Genomic DNA, 22758 nt, shown 5'->3' with positions numbered 1-22758 from the left:
TGTGAATTCAGGCAAGAGCATTGGATTTTGGCCCTGCCTAGACTAACTGGAATGTGGAAGGGGTCTGTCTGCTGGAGGCTTCAGCACTATTGCAATTTGTTCTCTGATGTTTCCTTGAGTTTTGTTTCTCTTTGTCTTCCTCAACTTGGAAAAACACTGGTACGGGTAAAACCCTCTACCATCTTCTCTCTAATATCTTCCATCTGGAGAATATCTGCCTCAGCATTGTGATTCTCTTGGTGTTAAACATGAGTTGATCAACTTCTATTAGCCTGGACAAAAGTCGTCCTTTGTTGTTACCAGCTTGCCCAGCAGGATGGGATCCGGTTCTCCATTTCTCGGAAATAGAAGAAATAAGTGAGGACACTTGGTAGACACAGAAAGACTCAGACAGACTTTCTGAAATGTATAAAGCACTGTTCAATATGTCTAAAAGGTGACTCTAGACACTGCCACGACCTACCCATTACAATATCTGAGTACTTGCACTCTGTGGAGAAGGACTATGACACATATACCTTCATCTATTTTTAAAGAGAATATTGTTCTACACATTCTGAGATGACAAGTGATTGTGGTCAATTTTAGCAGAACTAGCACATGCATGAGGCAGTGCTAATGGCAGAACAATTTTCATTTGCCAGTCAATTGTACTTACCTGACAGAAAGAACATTAATAAAGATGTCATATCGTGTTTGATCTTCTGCCTTGAATAAGTGAGAGGGCAACTTCAGCTTTTGGAAGAGCTGCTTTCACTTGAAAATACATCCTTTTCTATGGGCTTCTGCTGCAAAACACAACCAGATTATTTATTTAGAAAGTGACAACTTATTATTATTATTATTATTATTATTATTATTATTATTATTATTATTATTATTATTATTATTATTATTTAGATTTATAAGACAGCGAGTAATCTACAGATTTCCACCACTGTGTGAATCCTATTTAAGTGAACTAAGAAGAAGAAAGCAGGAATTAAGCATTTCCTCAGTCCAACAACTAGTAGAATACCAAGACCTTTTCCTAAAAAAAAAAAAAAAAAAAAAAAAGATGACTGTATAGAGGTAAAATGTCAACAAAATCTATTTCTCCAACTTGAGTCTAGTCTGCAATGTGAATATTTAGAGGTAGATGTGGTATGGATGACAGTCTGTCCATAATGTGACATCCTCCATGGGCAGAGAGTGAGCCTGCCATACAGAAAGCAGCAATTCTTTGGGTGCACGTCTTATCTGGTTGGGACTGGCAGGGTCCATCTTAATTGAAATTGACTGTGGGCAGCCAGTTCCAAATATTTCTGGTCAGATGGTGGCAGATGAGTCGTATGGATGGCCTTTCCCAGGAGTCTGCAGCTGTTTAAATAGCCACCCTGCGGGAGCCACAGCACCACAGCTATGTTTGTCATTATTATACCTCAGCAGGGACGGGGAGAGCCATGGGGACAAGGAGTCCTTCCCACTTCCTGGTCTCCATAGATTACTTTAATTGGTAAAACTATGCTCCTGTCACTGGAGATGACACGTCGCAAAACAAAATATGAACAAAATCCTGTGCCTACGAATTCATTTGCCCTAAGGTTCAGCAAAACCCTTCTGGGTAAAGCTACGTCTACGGGGAGTCAGAGCACCAGCAGCAAAAGAAATTCCTTGGAAAGGGGACAGGCTTGTCACACCTCTCAAAGGGGGGCATAGTAAACAATCTCTATGGCTTTCTGTCACCTCCCCCCTGCCCCCCCCCCCCCCCCCCCCCCAGTGATTTTAGGCTTTTCCATATGAGCAAGTACATGCATTCTCAGTGTAGAGTCATTACCTTTCTTGACTGAGAGAAAAATAAAACTGTTTCTGTGTGTGTGTGTTTCTGCACACGTATATGTGAAAGTAAGGGACATTATCCTAATAAGATGCCTTTTTTTTGCTTTCACATTTAATTCAGTTATGACAAGTGTAAATGCACTATTGAAAAATGGTACTTAGCAGCTTGCACACTTAAGCACATTTTTTTTCTGAAGTTAATTAATAAAATTTTTACAGGAACAAACAATTCTTATTTGTGACTAAAATTTAACAAGTGCTATTAACAGGCTGCTTTAATCCAAATCTGTTTATGCAACCCTCTTTTATTTGTGCCAGGGATACACTTTACAATTTCAAGAACAGAGAGAAGTAGGAGTTGAAGATAAACTATACTCTCCATTTAATAAGCTAACAGTTCCCTAGATACTGTTTCATACAGCCAATATTAATCTCATCCAATAATAGATGTGAGATAAAAATTGTCTTTAGGTGCTGAAAAGATAAAATAATCATAGTGTCATGGAATGTTTGTGGTTGACATAATCCTAAATACAATCTTGATATTGCCTGCAGTTGTTCTAGAAATATAATTTAAGTTTATTCTCCAGCATCTCTGCACCATGGTATTCTGTATAAAATCAGTAAAGAAATTCAGATCTTTTTGACTTTGAATTTGCAGCTGATAACTACGGTTCTTCTAAGCCTACCTGCCTGACTCCAAACCAGCTGATTTTCCTATTGAAAGGGCCTTTGGCAGAGTGTGCTCAGGTCCCATTCTTTAAGTTTTAACACAGCCTGAGCAGGTCGTCGCTTTTCAGGCATCACACTGTGCAAAGTGAGAGGGTTTCTGCCACCTCAGATTTCTTACATGGTGTCCAGCCATTCCCCTTTCCAATCTCAAAGGGTAGTAAGTTATTTTACCAGTTTCTCCATGTGGCTTTGAGACCCTTTCCCAATCTCCCAAAGGTCTCTGCACAGGACAGTAAGGCAGTAGAGCTGCCCCTCATGCATACATACTGCTGCTCTTGTGTGGAAGTCTCCAAGGATCTCAGACAAGACCCTGTAACCTGAACTCAGAAAAAGTTCAGTAATTAATGCCTTAAAGCTTGGCTTTGAGCTTGCTACTCAGTGAACATTAACAGGAAAGTACATGTCATCATGTGCAGCAGTTTATACCTGTGAAACTGTTCATAAAACTTTCCAGCAGTTGGTTTGGATTGTTTTTTCCCAAAAAACAGAGTCCCAGAGATTAAACTATGTCTATAATTTTTATTTCATTCTTTTTCTATTTTCTTTTATTTTTATTTTTTTTTTAGTTTAACTTTGCTTAAAAACTTTAGGTATCTTTAAGATTAGTTCATTGAGAGAGATTTGGTCAACAGTTGCTTTCTTCACTGTTGCTCTGATAAACTTGGTTGATGGGTATCTAATTTTCATTCATGTGATAAATGAAGGAGAAGCAGAATGGTCTTTAATGTAAGGGGGAAATGGTGTATCTGACAGCCTTTAGACTGCAGGTCCATGTCACAAAGGTATTGGAGGTGTCATCTCACCATCCCCATGTCTCCCACTCTAGAAGAGTTCACTGTATAAGAAGTTCCCATGACCGGAAGCCCAAGTTTCATTCCATAAGAGTTTACTTTGGAAAGAAACTTGTTCCTGCAGCTTGCGTCCATGTGATCTCTTTCAGCTTCTAAGTGCAACTTGGGTTTATTCCAGAAAATGTTGCTATATTGAAAATCCAAGAGTGAGAGATTTCCTGCCCCTCTGTCACATAATTGCAGTCAGATGGAGACAGAATTGGTGTTTGATCTCCAAGCTGGCTCCAACTTTTACCTCTCCAACACGGACTGGCTGATATCTTAGCTCCAGGCTTTCCAACCTATTTGTGGAGCATAGGAAGGACACCACGTAATCACGATCAATGCTTTAAAAGTTACTAGATAAAAAGGTATAAATAGCCCTTGGATCAGGAACTGGAAACCAGCTTCCGCATTTCAGGTGACAGCCCTATTGCTCTGGCTAGCAGATGGCCTTGCTGCTACCCCTCTTTGATTCAGAGGAGATTTAATCCTAAACCTGCTGCATAATGGCTCAGTTTCAGCATGATAAGCAAAGAATGCGCTCTCCTGTCTCCCCAACACGTAGGCTGTCTGCTGATAAAGCCATTAGTGCAGCCTCATAAGAAAGTATGAACCTCCACACGTAATAGGGATTGAAGGGCTTTCCATTTTCCAGAATAAGCTTGAAAAATGGCAGCAATTCTCTCCTTTTTCTGCAGCACCTAAAGAGAGCAGATAGAGCTTGTTAAATCCTTTTACAAGCAAAACTGTACATGTTAGTGCTAGATAAGGTGGTCTAGTTAGTAAGGGTCCTCTTGTATGTAAGAACCACATACCAAACCTAAGGAAAGGGAAGAGTTTAAGACACTTCAGAGGTTATTATCATCTGCCACCCTCAGTCTGTCAGATGTTGAATATCCCTTTTGGAGCCATCTCTTTTTCCTGAGCATATTAGGGCTCTGAGGCTGAAGGGACCAGCTCAGGAGTCAGGAAACTCCAAGTTAGATGTTGTGATGGTTTGATGTTCATTTCACCTATTAATCTCTATTTAAAGTAGGTTTGCTCTCAAAGATTGTCATCTAACCTAAGATTTGTGTAGAAAGATGCTCTTCCAGGGTACAACTGGTTGTATCCTAAGTTAGGTGAAGTATCGCTGCTGTCTAAAGGTTTCCCTCTCTCTCCTTCCCTCACTTGCCCTCTCAAAGACTGTATCAGACCCAGTATCTTACATCAAGAAGTTTTACTTAAGTGAGATAAATCCTAATGAAAGCACCTAACTTCTGAATTTATCCTTTAGATTATTGAGTGAGGGTTTTATAAAAATGTAAGAAATGACTGAGCTCACCCAGATTTTTAACGGTTTTCTGTATTTAGATTACATTTTTCCCATGGTAGGGTTGCCTTTTAGCAGGTGTGTGTCTAATTTGCTGGCACAATGGCATCTGAGTCTTAGAAATGTGACAGGCTGGAGGTGTGCATTTGTCTTTTAGAAAAAGACACTTGCTCTTAGCCTTCACTTTGTCTTAAAAGTTACACATCCGTAGTCTTTTGCAGTAGGCACTTTAACAATATAAATCATACATTATCCAATGAACAATGATTATGGCTGTTCCCAAGTCTCCTCCCTCTCCATTATCTGTTGGTTTGCTTTTTTATTAAAGTTCCCATACCAAGTGAAAACCACAGAGTTCCTGTGAGTGAATTTTAAATGGGTGTTTCAGATGGAAAATATTGATTTCCAATCATATTTTTTTTTAAAAGGCAAAAAACCACAATACAGCATACATTTTACAATGGAAAAGTTCACACAGGACGCAGGAAATACAGAAAAATGTTTCCTTCCCACTTCAGTGCAGGAGCTACACGGTGTGTTCCAACTCAAGAGAACATGCAAACAATGTTCAGTCTTCAGGCAAGGTCAGCAAAGCAGATGTGACTTTAAGTTTACCGCTTGTATAGCGTGAGAACAATCCCTGGATAATGGAAAGACCTTATGGGGAAGCCATGGAGTTTGCTAAGTGTCTTGGCTAAAGGCAGCATATGATTCACTGTGTGCCATTTCCACATTGCTCAATGCTCTTGGGGCTGCTGGAACAGCAATGATTAAAAAAAATGAATCACTTTGAGATAAATATCTTTAAAGATTGTCAGGGGAGGGTAGTAGAAAACATCAGGACTCCAGGGCTACCGTTAAGTCCTCCTACTGAGTGTAGATCACTGAAGGATGCCTTGCTTTCCAGGGACTAGTTGTATTACTAGAGGTGTGAAGTCATCCTAGGGTAAGATATATCCTAGTCAACTCCCAGATTTTCAGCCACACTTGGCTCTTCCATTGGGAGCTGTGAGCTAAGACTTCTAGCACAAAAACTAAATGTACACATGGCCTTTGTGTTTGTTTAAGTGATTTCAGGTTCAACATTTAGTTTATTGGAATCTTGATCCTTGACAGAGGTTTCTGTATTGTATTTCTAAGAGGACAAGGAGATCAAAACATGGATTAATGTTAGAGCAATGAAGCAGGACATTTTCCTTGGAAACTTCTCACAGAGATTTCAAATAGTGAGACCTGTCCAAATAAATATGCAGTTCACTGACAGCTAAAGATTATCTATTTGTAGTTCATTAGTGGTTTATCATAATAAAAACATTAAGGAGATGGTATTCTCTTTCAAATTTTTTTTTTGGGGGGAAGAGCAATAACGCTGTCAAGTGATGTATGTGACAGAGTAAGTTAACCTTTGTAGCTCTGACCAAGGTCAGGTGACTAAGGTTGGAAAATAAATTTTAATCTTCCTTTATCATCTGGGGTACTAGGATTTGCTGGCTCTGGATCTTACTGTACACAGATGTGAATCAAGCTCTAGTTTTCTGCTAATCTCCCATTCTGTAAAGCAGTAATGAATTGGAAGGAGTCTCTGAAGTGGTAGTCTATGTTTTCCTGAAGGAAAAAAATAAAATCAGATAGAACTGAAGAATCACTTGCTATTGCTTGAGGTCTGTTTTTTATCAGCAATCAGCCTAACTGGTTTAACAGTATTTATTCTGCATGACTAAATAACTGAATAACATAACTGAGAAAAGTAATGGATTTAAATTCATTTACACCCCTTAATGAAATGCATGTCTGTGCAAATTAGTGTAGAAAATTAACTAGCAATGACCTCTTATCCAAGATGTATGTCATACTTTGAAAATAATTTTACCTTAGACCAGGTTTCGGAGCACAGATACTCACCTTATAAGAAAATAACCACAGGCAACATTATGACAAAAAACCTTTCTGATAGCTCACCTGTTTTTCTTACCTAGTCTTATGCTGTACTTGCTTTCTAGCCTTAGCTGATTTTCCCAAGATGGGATGATGAAGCAAGCTGTAACATAAGATGGAAAACTTGCTAACTTGTGCGTTGCAGTCAACTACCTGTGGAAAAATAGGCAATGTAAGCCTTACAGGGCTGAAGAGTTTTCAGTTTTATTTGTTTACACACACAAATTTTAACAAAGGGATTGGTGCTCAGTTGCCTTGCTCCAGAACATGGGCCCATGGTTGCAGTGACTGAAAACCTCTTGAGCATCTTTAAAAGTTTTGAAGTCAGAAATCTTATTTGTGATTAACTCATAGTCTTTGAGATGATGCCATGAAAATAGTTCTGTTAAAAATCAAAACTCTTTATTTTACCTTCACTCCATGCTAGAACAGAGACAAATAGAAATCCAGAATTGTTAGCTTTTGGAATTTATCTAACTTTTGCATTTAACAGGAAGGAGTGAGATGCACTTTGACTTCAAGTGCACCAACTCCTTCAAAGTCAAACTGAAAAAACGTGTACTATCATTTTATGTATCTTCCATTCCAGAAAGACTGCAAGAGTACATTTGGAAAACACACAGCACTGAAAAGAACTTGCCTTGAAAACAGCCAGGTGAATTCAGAATTAGCTTTCCCAAGTATGTGCTTGACCAAAAAAGACGTACCACAGCAGCTGTTCCTCCTCCCACTATTCTCCTATTTTGAAGGATATGGGGGCTGGCAGTTGATCTTGAAATTAAGAAATTATTTGTGTAGCAGTAATATTAATGTCTGATTTTAGGACTTCATTTTCACTGTGGACTGCCAGATTGTTCTTTTCCCTAAGCACAACCATGGCTATACCAGCAGCTCTGCATGACAGCACTCTCCTTAGTGGCCTTAGGTCAGTCGGTGCTGAAGTTATTGGTAAAAAATGACTTTGCTGCAAAGCAGATGAGACCACTGTACCAGTGGATACGGAATTGGAGAATATTTCAAAGTACGAGTCAGTGATGGTAGGGGATAAAGCAAGGGACATCTTGTATGTTATTGATCTGTGGGGACTTGACAGGCTAGGCTTTAACTTTCTAAAGATAGAGACGGGAGGCAATCACATCTCAGTGCAAGGACTGAGAAAATAGGTTCCTATTTTTCTCTTGATTTTCCTGCTTTTATGTGTGATCATAGCACTACTGAACAGCAGAATTGGTAAGACTCTGCAACCACATAGGGACTGTATGTGTGTCTGATTTCAAAGGATTTTAATGCCTGACTTGGACATATGATTCCTTCATGCTTGCAGTCTACATAAAACTGCCAACAGCAGTGAAGATACAGTGACAGATCACTTTTGGATGGTTAGGATGCACAGGAAAATGTTGGAAAAAGTAATAATTCTGGGAAGTTATGGTGAAAGTCATGGTCTAGATGAGTTTTAGTGTGCTGCAATAGCTACTCTTGTGTATTTTTCTCTGCATTTCTCTAAATGTTCAAATGTCATTCAAGTTCATGGGTATGAGAGAGCGCAGATGTTAAATTTCATTTATCCAGATGAAAGTTAGAAGCCCTCCTGATACCAGGTCTTTGACCAAGCTGAGTAAAGATTTCTGATATGACTGCACACTTTCATTTATCACAAAGATTCACAAGATTGAATATCTGCCAGGAAAGCTGAGCAAATTCAGATGGAAGATCAAGACTCTCATTTTTGCCTTCCAAAGTAACTAAACACTATGTCATTTTACCACAGGATATAACAAAGTCATTTTTTCTTAACTCTTTAAATCAAGGCAGATTAGTTTTTTAAAACAACATGATGTAGCTCAGACATTTAGTTTTCTTAAAACTCAGTGAAATTTCCCCTCTTGCCTTTGTTCTACAGAAGTCAGTCATTCCCAGTGACTGCTGACCTTAAATGTAAAAATCTTTGACTGTTGAAGAGATTGACTGTAAAAGGGACAGAAGCATGACATTTAAAGCACACACATGTATTTGCTGATTATACATATTCAGGAGTCATCCGCTTGGATGACTGTTTCTCTGCACACCATCCTGTTCCCAGGTGAAGTGATCTTTCTGCCTTGTTTATAAAGAAATTTATTGCATGTAATGATTATTTTCTTCAAAAAAATTCTAGCAAGACATGATTTTTAGGCAATAATAGAAAAAAAAAAAACACTTGCCCTTTTCTTCTGAAAACAATATACGGATTTTTACAGTTCAGTGTAGCAGTATTGCCCATTGGGATGACTTTATCACAGTGTCCTCATAAAGAAAGGATGATATTTCTACTGAAGCATCAAGTGTCTCATTGTTCAGACGATTAAAGAACACAAGAACTGAGATAATGAGTTTGATGTACACGTTAACACATACTTTATCCTCCGCGGTCAACCCTACCAAAAAGTCAACTCTTGCTGTATCTCAAAACTGGAGACAACCGTCCATGCAGAAAGGGAAATGTTACTCCTGAGGACAACTGCCTCACACTCAGCCTCTGTCCTTGGAGGCAGTGTGGGCACCACACAGCCAGGACACTTTATGTCCACAGGTAAAAACACCTGGCAATAACTGTGAATGAACTTTCCAAGGCTGTCACAGGAACAGTCCTCGCTTTGTTAAAAGGGAGCTTGCCCTGTGGCTGTGGACAGGGGGTGTCTTGGGTGCTTGCACCATTCAAACAAGCTCAGGAGAAGGATTTTCCACCTCAGACCCCAGAGACACATTCCTGCATTTTCCATGATGACGACATTGTGAAGATGTAAAGAGGTGCTGGGGCACACAGGACATGTCTTTCCTGCAAGCACCTATGTCTAGGGGGTGACTCAGAGCAGGGACTAATGAGCTGTCTTCTGCACTGCACTGTCCTGCCCATAGAGATGAGATCTGTTCCTCCTAACTCCTACAGAGATATAAAAAAAAAAAGAATAGAGTATGATGACAAGATAGAGGAAAGCTGGAAAGTGAGAGGGGAAAGCAAAGATGAAAGTTCAAGAGAACTAGTTTCCCCCTGCACCTCTTCTTTCCTAAACCTTCACTTTCCCCCCACCCCTTTCAGCATTTCATTATCCACATATGAACCTTATGCCTCTTGCACCTTTATCATCCCTTGGTACCATTATCGTGGAAGAAGTGAGGAAAATTTATATCTGCAGATCTGTTGGTGGTTCTTCATTTATGGTCAAAAGTGCTTCTTTACAAAGGTTTCTCTATTCGACCATGCATAGATCTGTATGCACACCCCCTTCCTTGCTTAAAATTCTCTTTGAGTCTATAATTACATAGTAAGTCTTTTAGACTCCCTTTCTCCTGCTGTGCTTCACAGTGAACAATTTTTCATTGTTTTTGTTTTAATCTTTTCTATTTCTCCAGCAGATTGACAGCACATTTTTACAGTTTTGGCATTTACACAGGAATAATGATGTTCTCACACTGTCCATTTCTACAGATGACACTGCATCCGGATGATTTTGCACCACAAAGTTTTTTTCACAATGTTCTCCAGACAGTCATAGTACTGACTGATCAGTGGGGATCTTGGTATACCCAGATCCCTCTCTGCCCCTGACCAGGCATAGAAAGGACTACCCAAAGCATGATGACTGTGTTCTGAAAACCATGCACTGAAAACCATGCAACAGTCTTGGGAATATTTGTAAAACCTTTAACTCAAGCTGCCTGGGGAAAAAAATTGGCTAGTCCTTAACTGAGTTGTTTGTCTCACTCAGAAATGTGACGGTGGTGTGAATCTTATAAAAAATAAGAGATAATCTGGGTGTTTGTTGGTTTGGTTTGTTTTTTGGGTTTTTTTTTTTTTCTTTTATATGCTGCTTAATGCAATATCAAACTAAGAAAAAGCTGTAACTGCATTAGGGAAAACAAGTGTTTCAACTGAAACTGTATTTGGAATAGATGTCAATTCTTCAAGCCTGGATTAGACACTGGAAAAAGACTTGTGGAAGCCAATGTGTGGAGGAAACTAACACCGACAGATACTACCCCTGCCCTACATGTCTTGAACCTACAAGCCAACCCCAGTAAAATGTTATGGATGGAGAGCAGTCTCAGATATATTACGAGTTCTTATGCTTTACAATTATGTGACTACATACAAGAGGGAAATTTTGCATAATGTCCTCTCTGAAACAAGAACCCACTCAAGTGCTTAGAAAAAGCTACACATCAGCAAACCAGGCTCCACCAATCCTTTACTCATGAACTGAACTCTGCATCTCACTGTGGTCCCTTCCTAAAGATACAGGTTTCCTGGCACTCAGCCATAGCTTGTGCTAAAGAGAGCTATCTCCAGTCCTAGAATTGTGTTCTACTTCATGTAGAGGCTCCACTACATGTTTTAAGTTATTTTCTTCTAAACCCAAAAATTTCATTAGCAGGCTAGAGGGGAAATTATGAGGCTGAGTCTCTCAAGAATAGATTACAACAAAGCTAGAGTCAAAAGCAAAAATGGTAAAGGTCTGACATGATGCAGTGATGTTTTTAAATACTCATGATTTAGATGAAGCTAACTTGGAATCAGACTACAGGACGCCTGACAGTTTGTGGCAGGTGTAATGCTAAGATGTGTCAGGCATGTAATTTTCTCCAATTAAAATAATTACATGATTGGTGATCAGTTACTGCACTTCTGAAAAATAACTGGGAATCCCTCATCCATGGATATTCTCAATGACTGTTTAAGACTTTCTGTCAAAGAGATATGATAATCACTGCTCTGAATGGAGTATCATATCCACAAGCCCTCTCATGCCCAGTTGTCTTTTGGCAGGTTGTTTCTAGCAGTACTGAAACAGCTTCACAAATGTGACCAAAATTCCCTTCTCCTGCACTTTTCTAACTATGTCCAGAAAACTCAAAAGATCATCAGATTTCCCAGATGTAGGAAGGGTAAACTGGGATAAATCCTTCCTTCCCTATCTGTACCTGAGATTGAGTACCAAAAAGTAATCCGAACTTCATTGTATACTAAGTCGCCAGTAAACCTCTTCTCTATCACTGTACAGTGACTTGCTGGAAAATTTTCCTGATAGTCTTTTGAAAGTACAAGAGATCAGATAAGGAGCCTTGTCCTCTTAGAAGGGGGGATAAATCTTGTAAGGACTGGGGAAGGAAAAGCAGATTGCCTCTGTCCCTGGATCCCCCTGCTTTGCTGCAGACACAGTGCTTAAGCAAAGCTGTCTGGATCCAAGAGCATGAGCGATGGAACGAACCCACAAACATCATTAAGTGGGAACATGAACTCCTGAGGAAACCAGAAAGCATCAAGGGGGTGGAAGTTCATCCAGCAATCGCCTGGAGTGTGTCCAGGGCTGCAAATGAGTCCACAGTTCATGGTTCCCCAAAATAAGATGGATGTAAAAATGTTGGTGGGTACAAAAATGGCTTCTCCAGCAGCTTGCCATGTAGCTTTTGAAGGCTGTAACTAGGAAGATGAATCTGAATAGTGGAAAACTCCTTTCACTGAAAATGGTGTTCAAAAAAAAAGAAGGAAAAAGAAGGAAAATGAAGGAAGAAGAGGAAGAAGAAAGATCTGAAGTGAGCTTCCTCTGCTAGCTGTCTCCTGCTTGTCAGGAAAGGAAAGATCGGCAGTTCATCACCCACCCCTCAGAAGAGGCTGGCAGTGTGTATGCTGAAAATATAAAGTCAAATGTAAGAGCTGTAATTCTTGCAATGCCCCTGATTTACATTTATGGCTATAATATAGATAATATTTATATATTTATTTTATATATATATATAGCATAATATAATAAAATAGATCTTCAGGAAAGGAGACTGGCAGAAGGAGAAACATCTTCAAGAGGAGGTCCAAAACCACTGGCAGGCAGGGATGGAAGGGCAAGCAGATAGGCACCTGGATGCTGCAGAAGGGGAGGAAAGTCAGTAAAGCACTGCCAGCCTAGGGAAATAGGAAGGCACGTTTAGCACAGGCCTTCATATAACATATGAACCACTCCAGAGGGCTGCAGAAACCCTGAAGACCTCCAGAGCCTTCCGGTGGAACAAGCATGGCATGTGTGCACTGCTCAGCATCATCCTCAGGTGCAGCAAATGAGCTAACAGCTTGGTGCACTCCCGGTAGCGATGGACGCATTTCAGCTGCAGCTCCTGGTGGTGGGTTGACTTTGTCTAGACACCAGGTGCCCACCAAACCAGCCTGTCAGTCCCCTCCTCAGGTGGGCTGGGGAGAAAAAGCAGTGAAAGGCTGCTGAGCGGGGCTAAGGGCAGGGAGGGATCACTCACCCATTGCCCTCATGGGCAAAACAGACTGGACTTGGGGAAAATAACTCCATTTATTGCCAATCAAATCAGAGCAGGGTAATAAACAAACCCAGCACCAAGCACCCCCTCCCTCAGCGCTCCCTCTAGCCGCACAGCCCCACTCCCCAACTCTCCCCGCGTTCCCGTCACTGGCGCCGGGGGCGGGCCCGGGGCTGCGGCCCGTCCCGCACTCGCTGCCGCTGCCGCTCCTGCCCCCTCAGGGGCGGCTCCTCACGCCCCCGCGGGGTGCCGGCCCTCAGGCACGGCCCGCTCCTGCCCGGGGCCCTCCCCGGGCTGCGGGGGGCAGCTGCTCCCCCGGGGCTCCCCGGGCCGGGCCGGGGGGCACAGGCTGCCTGGCCGGGGGCTGCCCCGCGGGCGGGGGGCACCTCTGCTCCGGCGCCTGGCGCTGCCGCAGGATCTGTCCCTTGTCCCCGGTGTAAGCGGCGCCCCCCAGGCGGTGCCAGCGTGGCCGCTGGGCTGGGCCGTGGCCAGCGGCGGGACCTAGAGCTTCCAGCCAGTGTACAGAAAATGGAGAAAACTCTGGGATTTTTGTGAGGCCTTTATTGCCCTGAGATGCTCATAGAAGAGCAGAGTTCAAGGCCTAACCTCAGACATTAAGACTTAAATGTGAACAAAGCATGGCTAAAAGCAGTTTGAGTTCATGAAATGCGTAAGGCATCGTGTATAAGTAGCTTTAGGTGTATTGTAGCTGTACACGTAATGAGTGGCAAGGCTGTTCTCCAGACCACCATGGAACTTGGGTTATTGACTGCAGACGTTCAGGCCTTGTGTGAAATTTAGATTTTATAGAATACAGCCTCAAGACAACAAGAAGGAACTCAAGAGCAAACAAGGCCAGATTTGGGTACTCCCTGGTTTACCTCATGCTCTGGGACACCTGGCTGCTGTGCTTATCCAGTTTTCAGTCATGAATAGCTCACAGCCAGGACAGCCTTTTTTCCAATGTTTTTTCTTTTAGGAAGGAGGTCTCAAGGGTTAAATGTTCTATTTATGAATCCTGCCAAGATTTTACAGTATTTCAAGTATAGGCGGGTATTTTTAGACAGAGAACTCTAAAATTAACCATTCCGCCTTAAAAATACCCCGCCACACTCCAATAGTTCCCATTGATAAGACTTGAAGACAAAATACATTTTGATTCCCAACTACCAAACAGAAGAAAAGGAAAATTTTTCTCCCTGTAAACAGAGGGAGAGAAGTATTTTCTTGAAGTAGTAAGTCTCGCATCTCAACCCTGCTATCTATAAAAGGCCCTCCCTGCTTGGTGAACCATCAGGTTTATGGGGGATGGCAAAATAACCCTGAAGCTCTCTGTGCTTGAGAGTTCAGGTGGAAGGCACAACTTTTTTGAGTAAAATACCTTGAAATTAGACATAAAAGAGGATATACTTCATTAGTTTTGTAAAGTGTTTGCTACCATTTTTTGTGATAAAATCAGTTTTTTGTCTAGCATATTAGAGGTAAACCCCTGTCTCTGTGGAAGTCAGAATTTCTGAATTACTTGCAAACTTTCAGAATTTCATCCATAATTGTCTCCTCTCTGTTTCTTTTCCAGCCTTTAAATAAAGGGTTCTGTGTAACAACAAACAAACCCCTCAGCTCCCTCAAGAAACAGGCACCGATAACAAGAGCTTTTTTCAGATGCTTAGCTGAGCTAAATCTATGTAATTCTTTCTGTGCTGTAGAGCTGTCATTATCCTTGACTTGACTGAGGCTTTCAGCTTTCCTCTGACGTCTTCAGAGCTTGATACTAATTGCAACCATAGTCCAAGCTCAGGCAGTGGGCCTATTGCAGTTGACACAGGTTGAAAAAGACGTACGGGCTTGGGAAGACAGCTCAGATACCTCCAATTATCAAGCACCTTGCCCACTCCAGAAGATACCAAAAATTGCCACAAAAATCCCAGCTACTTTGGGAAACAGAGCCTTGCAGGACACTGAGACTGTCCTTATCCATTTCTATCAAACAGCTAAACTCTTGGTATTGGTTTCAAAATTCTGTATCTTTTTCTGTGTGAAACAGATTATAAAACTTTTATACGTTCCTTGAAACACTATTCCAGCTGATTTTTGGAAACTGAAATGATTGTGCTGGTAAGCTGTTATCTTGCTGAACAGAATAATAGTCACAGTCGATTTTGTTCAGATTCATTCCCATAACCATGATTCCAGAATAATTTAAAAGCAGACTTCATTTTTTCTTGATGGAAGATTTCTTCTTGAATATCCAGAATCAGCTTCTCCCTCACATTAACCACTTGCTGATCTCCTACAAAGTTATGACAATCAGGGATATGTAAACTCCTTGCTCTTTTTAAAAGCAACTATAATTTCAATGGCCAAATGGAGCATTACTTACTGTGGTGGGGTATCAACCCCAAGTCTCCTAATTACTTTATATGTCCAAAGCAATTTTGCCATCAGGATAAAAACTTTCTGAATAAATCACTCTTAGATGATGTTTGCTAGCCCACTCGGGCTTCTGAAGAGTTCCAGCAAGACCAGGTACAGAACTATTTTTACAGTCTGGTTGAGAATACTTTAAGCGGAGATAAGATGACTTTTAAATCTCCATCTCGGGGATGTCTTCTGGGACTATCTCTTGTTTGTGCGTGCATGATCCTACAAACAGGCTGATGGGTGAGTCACCCTGCCTGCCACCTTATCTGCGCAATACTATGCAATCTGGAGAGTGTGGCCACATCAGAAAGTGATTTTACTACTCCTGGCTGCCCAGGCCAAAAGCTGAAGCAGAAAAAGGAGATTTTTTTCTTTCTGTGTGTTATGGAAGTCGAGTACACTTCTTTTAATTTCTGATTTTGATTTGCAGTTAAAAACTACCAGAAAATAAACCTTCCTTTTCTCTGTGGCTCTTTTTTCTCTTTGTTGTCTTAGACTTGCAGCTCTAATTTATTCTGGTAATTAATGTTGCCTCCCTCCAAAAGAAAAAACTCTCTTTACATATTTGAAAAGCAATGCAAACTTGGTTTCATATTCTTGTCTGTGCAAGTGAAATCAAGATCAGGTCCTGCAGGCACTCAGTGTTAGGCACAAATGAGCAAAGCACTCCTAACACCTGACAAAACCCATGCTAACATCTTTACTACTACATGAGGACTCCTGGAGCACTCAGTCCAATTTCTGGCTTGTGCAATCACCTCTGTTTTAAAAAACTGCATCTTTATCTAAGCCAACACTACCTCACCCTTACCAGATAAGATAGCCAGGTGACAAAATGCCTACAGTTTCCCTTTGAGTGAATACATACCTTTTAGAAAAAAACTTTCCCTTATGATTTAAAGAAAACAGCTGGTGAAGAATTGTGAAGTCTCTAGGGAAGTTGTTCCACTGGTTATTTTCTCTCACTGAAACATCTTTTCTTTATTTCTAGTCTGAATTTCTCCAGCCTGACTTCCACCTTTCACAGCATCCTTTTCTCCCAGATTAAAGGGCCGTATTTTCTCAGGAAAGGTATTTCTGTAGAGATACTTGCAGAAATGAGAACGAGTTAACTCTTAATTCTCACGGTGAAGCTGAAGAGAGATAGCTTTTAAATCTCTTGGTTAAAGTTGCAATTTAAAAAGCACTTGCTGCTTTTTAAAAAGCCCTTTAGTTTTTTTTTTTCAGTATTCTAATAGAAGTATAAATGTCAGGCTTGAGTAAATACATATGTAATTGTCCAGTTAGGGCTGCATTCAAGGTAATACAACCTATCTGAAAATCCTCTATTAGTATGCCAAAGCATAGCATTGGCCATATATGCAACAGCTTCATGCAGCTCAACGGTTTGTCCACCATAGCCTTGTTGTAACACTCAGTAGATGTTATTGACCCCTTTAGTGCCATACTTTTAAATCCCTAGAGGGAAATGGTTCATACAACAAGGCAGATGCAGGAAAATGCAGGTGTTTATGCTCAATGTTGATTGGAAAATACTATTTCCCACAGGAGTGGAATAAAGTCAGAAGAAATACTAGTTATCCTTGGAAATCAGTAATAGATAAATTGGAAGAATGTGCAAGCTTGATCCTACTGCCTCTGAGCTTTGATATATTTAAGGGTTCAATGACAAAAATTTGTTGATGATGTTACTGTTCTTGTATTTCGTTTTTTAGTTACAGGAAAATGCCTGCCCTGAAACTGCCTGGAAGGGTGATCTGGCCTGACCAAATAAAGCCCACCTATACAGGAATGCCACATCCATCAGCCAGTTGACAGTTCACCTCTCACTTCAGCTGCCTAAAATCTGAAATCCTTTAATTTAAATCAGCAGAGACATTGCAGTGCTGTTTCTTCGCTGTGCTCTTGGTGACGTGGTATGACCATGAGATGATGCCTGAGGTGGAGATTTGGGCACAGAAGCAGTCCTCCAGCAAGCTCTTTACCTTTACCTTTGCTATTACACTAGCTTTGCACTGCACACCCACCCACCCCACCCCCTTTATTTTGGGCCTAATCTCCCAGACTGTTAATTCAAGGAAGAGAAACCTAACAGATGAATGCATAATGAATCATTTCCACTTTCCTTTCTTCATAGTCTAGTTCAGTCTGGAAATGTCTCTGAATGAGTGTACTGAAGTCAGGAGCTGGTATAACTAAAGTTAAAACCTTTTATCTCACTTCTCTATTACATTGTCTGTCTAGACAGAATCTATTTATACTTGGCTTAGTACCTAATTTAGACAAATAAGTTAATTTTGGTAGAATTCAAGTAATAAATGGCACAGACGTTGCTTTCTCTGATCTTTAAACCTGAACAATCTTACTATGTACCTATCAAGGTTTCTGCAAACAAGGAATTTCCAAGCAAAGACAGATGGTAGACTAATAAGAGGGGATTTAAAGTCACACAGCAACTCCACTGCATGGAAGATCACAAAGAAAACCTGTTCTCAGTGTAATTAATTTGTGGAGGCTGTCAGGAATCCCCCTCTTTTCACCTCTCCATACTCCTACCACTGTTCTTAGGCTTCATTCTCTGATCAGTGCTATCTGCTTCAAAGGAAGATAAAAACCTATTATGAGTCACACCTACTTGTAATGTCCTGTATCATGGGATGAATTTATTTTCACACCCATGTGATGGATTAGCAAAAGCCCCTGCTTATGTTCTTTGTGCTAATAAAAGGCCAGTGCTTTCTTAAGGAGCAACTGATAAAGCTATTTTCTTTTCTAATACCTTCCAATAGCGGCACCTCTAATGCCTTTGTGCCAGCCCCTCCAAAATGCCAGACCTAGAGGATCTGGGAAAAACAAACACTCAGCTATTTCATTGTGGCACAAGATGCTTTGGGTACATTTTGTGATGTATCTGTGAACAGAAATTGGGGAAGGGTGTGTGCCTTCACTAGCTCTGAGTTGGGCTTGCTGACGGTATTCACATTGCACTGTTGAGATGGATCAGTCCACTTCAGCCAGAAGCTATTTCCATTTAATTGCGCAGGAAATGTTTGCACAGGGTCTCTTCCCACCCCAGGCATTCTGTGATGCCCTGAACCATGGCAAATGTAATCTGGAGGAGGTTGCAAAACACCTATTCTCCATGTTGCTATAAAACTTTTCCCAGTAAATGTGAGGAGGCTTGCTAGTTAAAAGTATGCTGGGCCGTGGGAGAAAGCTGCTGAAAGCAAGGCTGATAACTCACAGGTAGGAACAAACTGAAAGGAACTCCTGCTCAGCATTCTCTATTCATAAATCCTCGATATATTAACAAGCTGGATGTTTGATTTTTCCTCTCCTGGCTGGTTTCCTCCTAAAGTGTCCCCATCCCTCCATCCTCACCAGAACTAGCTGTTGAGCAGGGTCTGTGATAATGTGCAATTGTCAATGAAGTGATGAAAAAATACATTCATTTTTTGTTGCTAGCTCTGTCAAAGGTTCTCAGGGCTCATTACTGTGTGCTGGTAAGTCAAAGGGTTTTTTTCCTGCAGCTTCTCTTTCCTCTTCAATCGCCCATGGCTGGTGGCCCAATCTAATGGACAGAAAGGATCACAATGTTCCAGCCTGTGCTGTCCAGTGTCTTGGACACTGTTTTTGGAGATAGAGATTAAAAGCTCAAGGTTAAGGACATTCCCAGACAGTGGAAAGCTCCAGCACCCAAACCACTGCTTATGGGATGGGGACTAGTGCCTTTGATGTTGGTTACAGCTTGAAGGAAGGGGATTGTGGCTACTGCTCTTTGCTCCACTCAGTGCTGTCAGTCTGTAAATGTGATATGATCTCACTCATGGGACAGCCTGAGAAGCAGGATTTAAATTGTTGAAGGTTTTCTGAGAAAAAAAAAAAAAAAAAGTCCCTCGCAGCCTCTTAATTGCCTAAAAATGCAAAGGCAACATTTAGATATGTACCTTTGGGAGCCAGGGGTTTTGTCCTTGGTTTCTATAGTGCTCAGTGATACCTCTGCTGCAGTTCTTGCTCTGCTCTACCTTACAGGAGTGTTGCAAGGATAAATGGCGTTCGAGCGCTGGTCATGCCCATCGTTAAGAGGACTCTGTCAGTACCAAGGATGGGTGAATGGCTTTTGAAGCAAGCCCTGGAGGCATGAAAGAAGTTTCTCTTTTGACAAACTCATTTTGGGGAAGGCCAATTTGGGAAGGACACCAATTGAATTTCTTGTGTAAAGAAAACCCATGAAAATGATTCAACTTGAGACATTTAAGCAACTGCACTGAAAGGTTAAAATCCAGGTAGTTTCAGTCCCCAAAGTTCATCTTTCTCATTTTCTGGGGAAAAAAAGTAGCAAATAATATACCAAGCTCTGAGCCATTGTTTGCAATACATAATGAAAATGTCTAAAGCTGGAGAAGAAGAAGAAAAAAGTGGAATTGCTGAATAAAGAGCTCCTATCTCATCACATCCTTACTTGCCTGCTTGGCCTCACTTGCTGTACAAAGTTATTCCGCAAAAAAGGACATTTCCCCCTATGCAAGTGGAAGCTTCATGATGAGATAGGGCTAGGAAGATTCAGTAAGCAAGTTGAGACTGTCAGGAGCTGTGTGGGTGTGTGGTGTGCATGTGCTGGGGAGGCACTTCACTGGATGCCCAGCACTCAAACGTTGTCCAGACTAAAGTTAATTGTAAACCTATTGCAACTGGAAACACATTTTTTCTTGAGATTAGTGTTGGATCTTTTTTGCTTTTTCTCATCCTATGACTGTCCCGTGAACTCTCAAAAACTGTGTAGAAGTCCTTATTCTGGGATTGCATGAGGCAGCTGGTTTTATCACTTCCTGCAAATAGTAGGGAGAATATGAAAAGAATAATGAGCTTGCAAAAGCATAAAACTTACAATGCACAGGAATTCTGTGGTGTTTTTTAGTGTCTTTTCTAATAAACCTTTTTTTAATGCTTCTAATCATTACCCATATTGCAGCTTCTTAGTTAGAGCAAGGGACCATCTAGCTAGATTTGAGGGACTGAGAGTAACTGCCCATATGTTGAGGACTTTGGGGATGAGGCTGTAATCAGCCACCAGCAAGAAGAGCTGCATAACATATGAAGAAGAGGATGTCACAGGACATTTGCTAAAGAGGTTTCCAGCTGCCCAAGAGGACAAATACTGCCACAAGACAATTGTTTGTACATTTAAAACACTCTTTTGTGTCTTTTTCTTTCATAAATATTTCACCTGGTTCCTGCATACAACTGGTGCTTTTTAGCTGAGAAGCATCACCTCTCAGAGGCATTTGGTCATCCCACCCTGCAACCCTGAATACTGCTGGCAGGTTCCCAAGGCTGCATCTGAAGGGCATGCCACAAGTACCAGAAGGGTCTCCAGACCTCACCAGACCTCTTTAACCTGCTTTTTCTGGGGCACAGAGATGTGACTGTTGACATGTTTAGAGCAGATGTCCATGGGGAAGTGCATTCACAAGTCTGGCAAAGCATGAGAGATGGAGGGTTATGCTGCTGCACCCTGTCCAGCCTGGCTATGGCTTTTTCTAGTCCTGGCATTCATACAGAAGTTTTCACTAATCAGCTTATCTGCCCTGGATGCTGCTTTGGTTTATTTAGTGCCATCATGGAAAACATGATCAATAATAACATTATCCAGTGTGTTCCTGTGCCGCTTGTGCAGCCCCATGCAATGGTTTGGAGACCCTCCAAGAGGACTTCCTCTGGGAGCTGGCTCTGCAGCCGAATAGCTTTCACTGCTATGAAATGTTTCCTGATATGCTGCATGTTTGTCCCCGAGGGGACAACCTCACCATTTCCTTTCCCGCTGGTACCTGCCCCCTTCACACACTTCAAATGGATCCCTAGGCTTCCTCAGGCCTGGCTGTTTGCTGACATGCTTATGCCATTCACAGTTTTGGAAGGATGGGTACCAAGTCCATATTTAGGTCATTAAACCAAAAACCTTCTTCTTAGTGCTGGTGCTGTGGTGAAGGCTCCTGCTGATGGATGCAATCACATACTTTACCACCAAATTCTGCATTTCTGAGCTGTGCATTTGTCTCCTCACAAAAACATGAGTCCCGTTGATGTATTTTTCCCTGTGATGCAACACCATCAGAGGCAGAGAAGGGAGGCAGAGTGGCCCTATAGATTATCAAAAGATATTAAGGGTCATGGATTAAACTTCTTCATATGTGCCTCACAATTCCATGCAGTCTGCACTGTAGCTGAAGAGCAGGATTTATTTTTAATAACAACTAGGGGATGAAGTGCGGAAGGGTGGTGTCATGGGATATCATTTAAGGAGGAAGCTTTGCATGGTCGGAACATGATAATCCAGAGCAGTGATGTACCTGCCCTGACCGAGGGGCTGAAATACAGAGCTCTAGTGGTAACAGGGTGCTTCCTCTGCTTTCCATCAGTGGCAAACAAGGGATAGCACAAGGTCTAGTCCACAGCACAACACACTACATTGCCTCTGCACATGGAGTTCAGTGAGCTCTTCCCCTCAATGCACTAAGATTATCAGGCTTTCTGTTGTTGTTGTTTCTGTTTGTGTGTGGGCTTTTTGTCTTTTTACTTTGTATCGTCAAATAAAAACAGGAAAATATGGTAGAGTACAATATGATTTAGGCTAATAAGTTTTCACTAATTAGCTTAATTCCTTTGAAAAGAGGGGGGAGAAGGTAAGCATCCCTGAGACAGTTACTGAAGAAGAATAAGGCATTGCAAGGAAAAAAAAATATTGCAAGAAAAAAACAAAGCAAAACAAAAACTGTGAGAAAGACTTGTTGCCATGGTAACAATGTGTATCAAACTGATGTCAAACATTCTATGAAATAATCTCACCACGTTATAAGATGCGATGATGAAGCAGGTTACAAAAGGAGTCTGTCAGTATTGTGTTTATGTTATTGTTTATGTACCTATTTGCCTGCATGGTATGCACATATCACACCCACACACCACCCACAGCACACAGCTGTCCTTCTGAACTGTCTTAGCTCTACTCCAAAATTCAGGGGATGATGGGGGAGGAAGGATAAGGATAAGAAAAGAAAAGAAAACAGCATTCAGATTTGGGAAGTAAAAAATAGTACTGCATCTTTTTCGTACCAGGTGGACGTAAGTTGAATGGGCCAGATTTGATTCTCACCTCAGTTATTTGTCCTACAGGTTTCAGCAGTACAATTCCAGATTTGTGCCAGTGGAATTGCAATCAGAATAAGCCTAATATTTTCTGTGTTAATATCATATTATTTCATTTGTGTGCTCTGCAAGTATCAATGCATGGACATCAATCAGTCTGAAGAACCAGGTTGGGGATGCTATGTGAAACTTAAGTCACAGAATCACAGTATGTTTGAGGTTGGAAGTGGCCTCTGGAGGTCATCTTGTCCATCGCCCCCA

Source organism: Falco naumanni, chromosome 1, assembly GCF_017639655.2.
Source record: "Falco naumanni isolate bFalNau1 chromosome 1, bFalNau1.pat, whole genome shotgun sequence".
NCBI lineage: Eukaryota > Metazoa > Chordata > Aves > Falconiformes > Falconidae > Falco > Falco naumanni.
The sequence above is the reverse complement of the archived record's forward strand: the minus strand, read 5'-3'. Positions refer to the sequence as shown.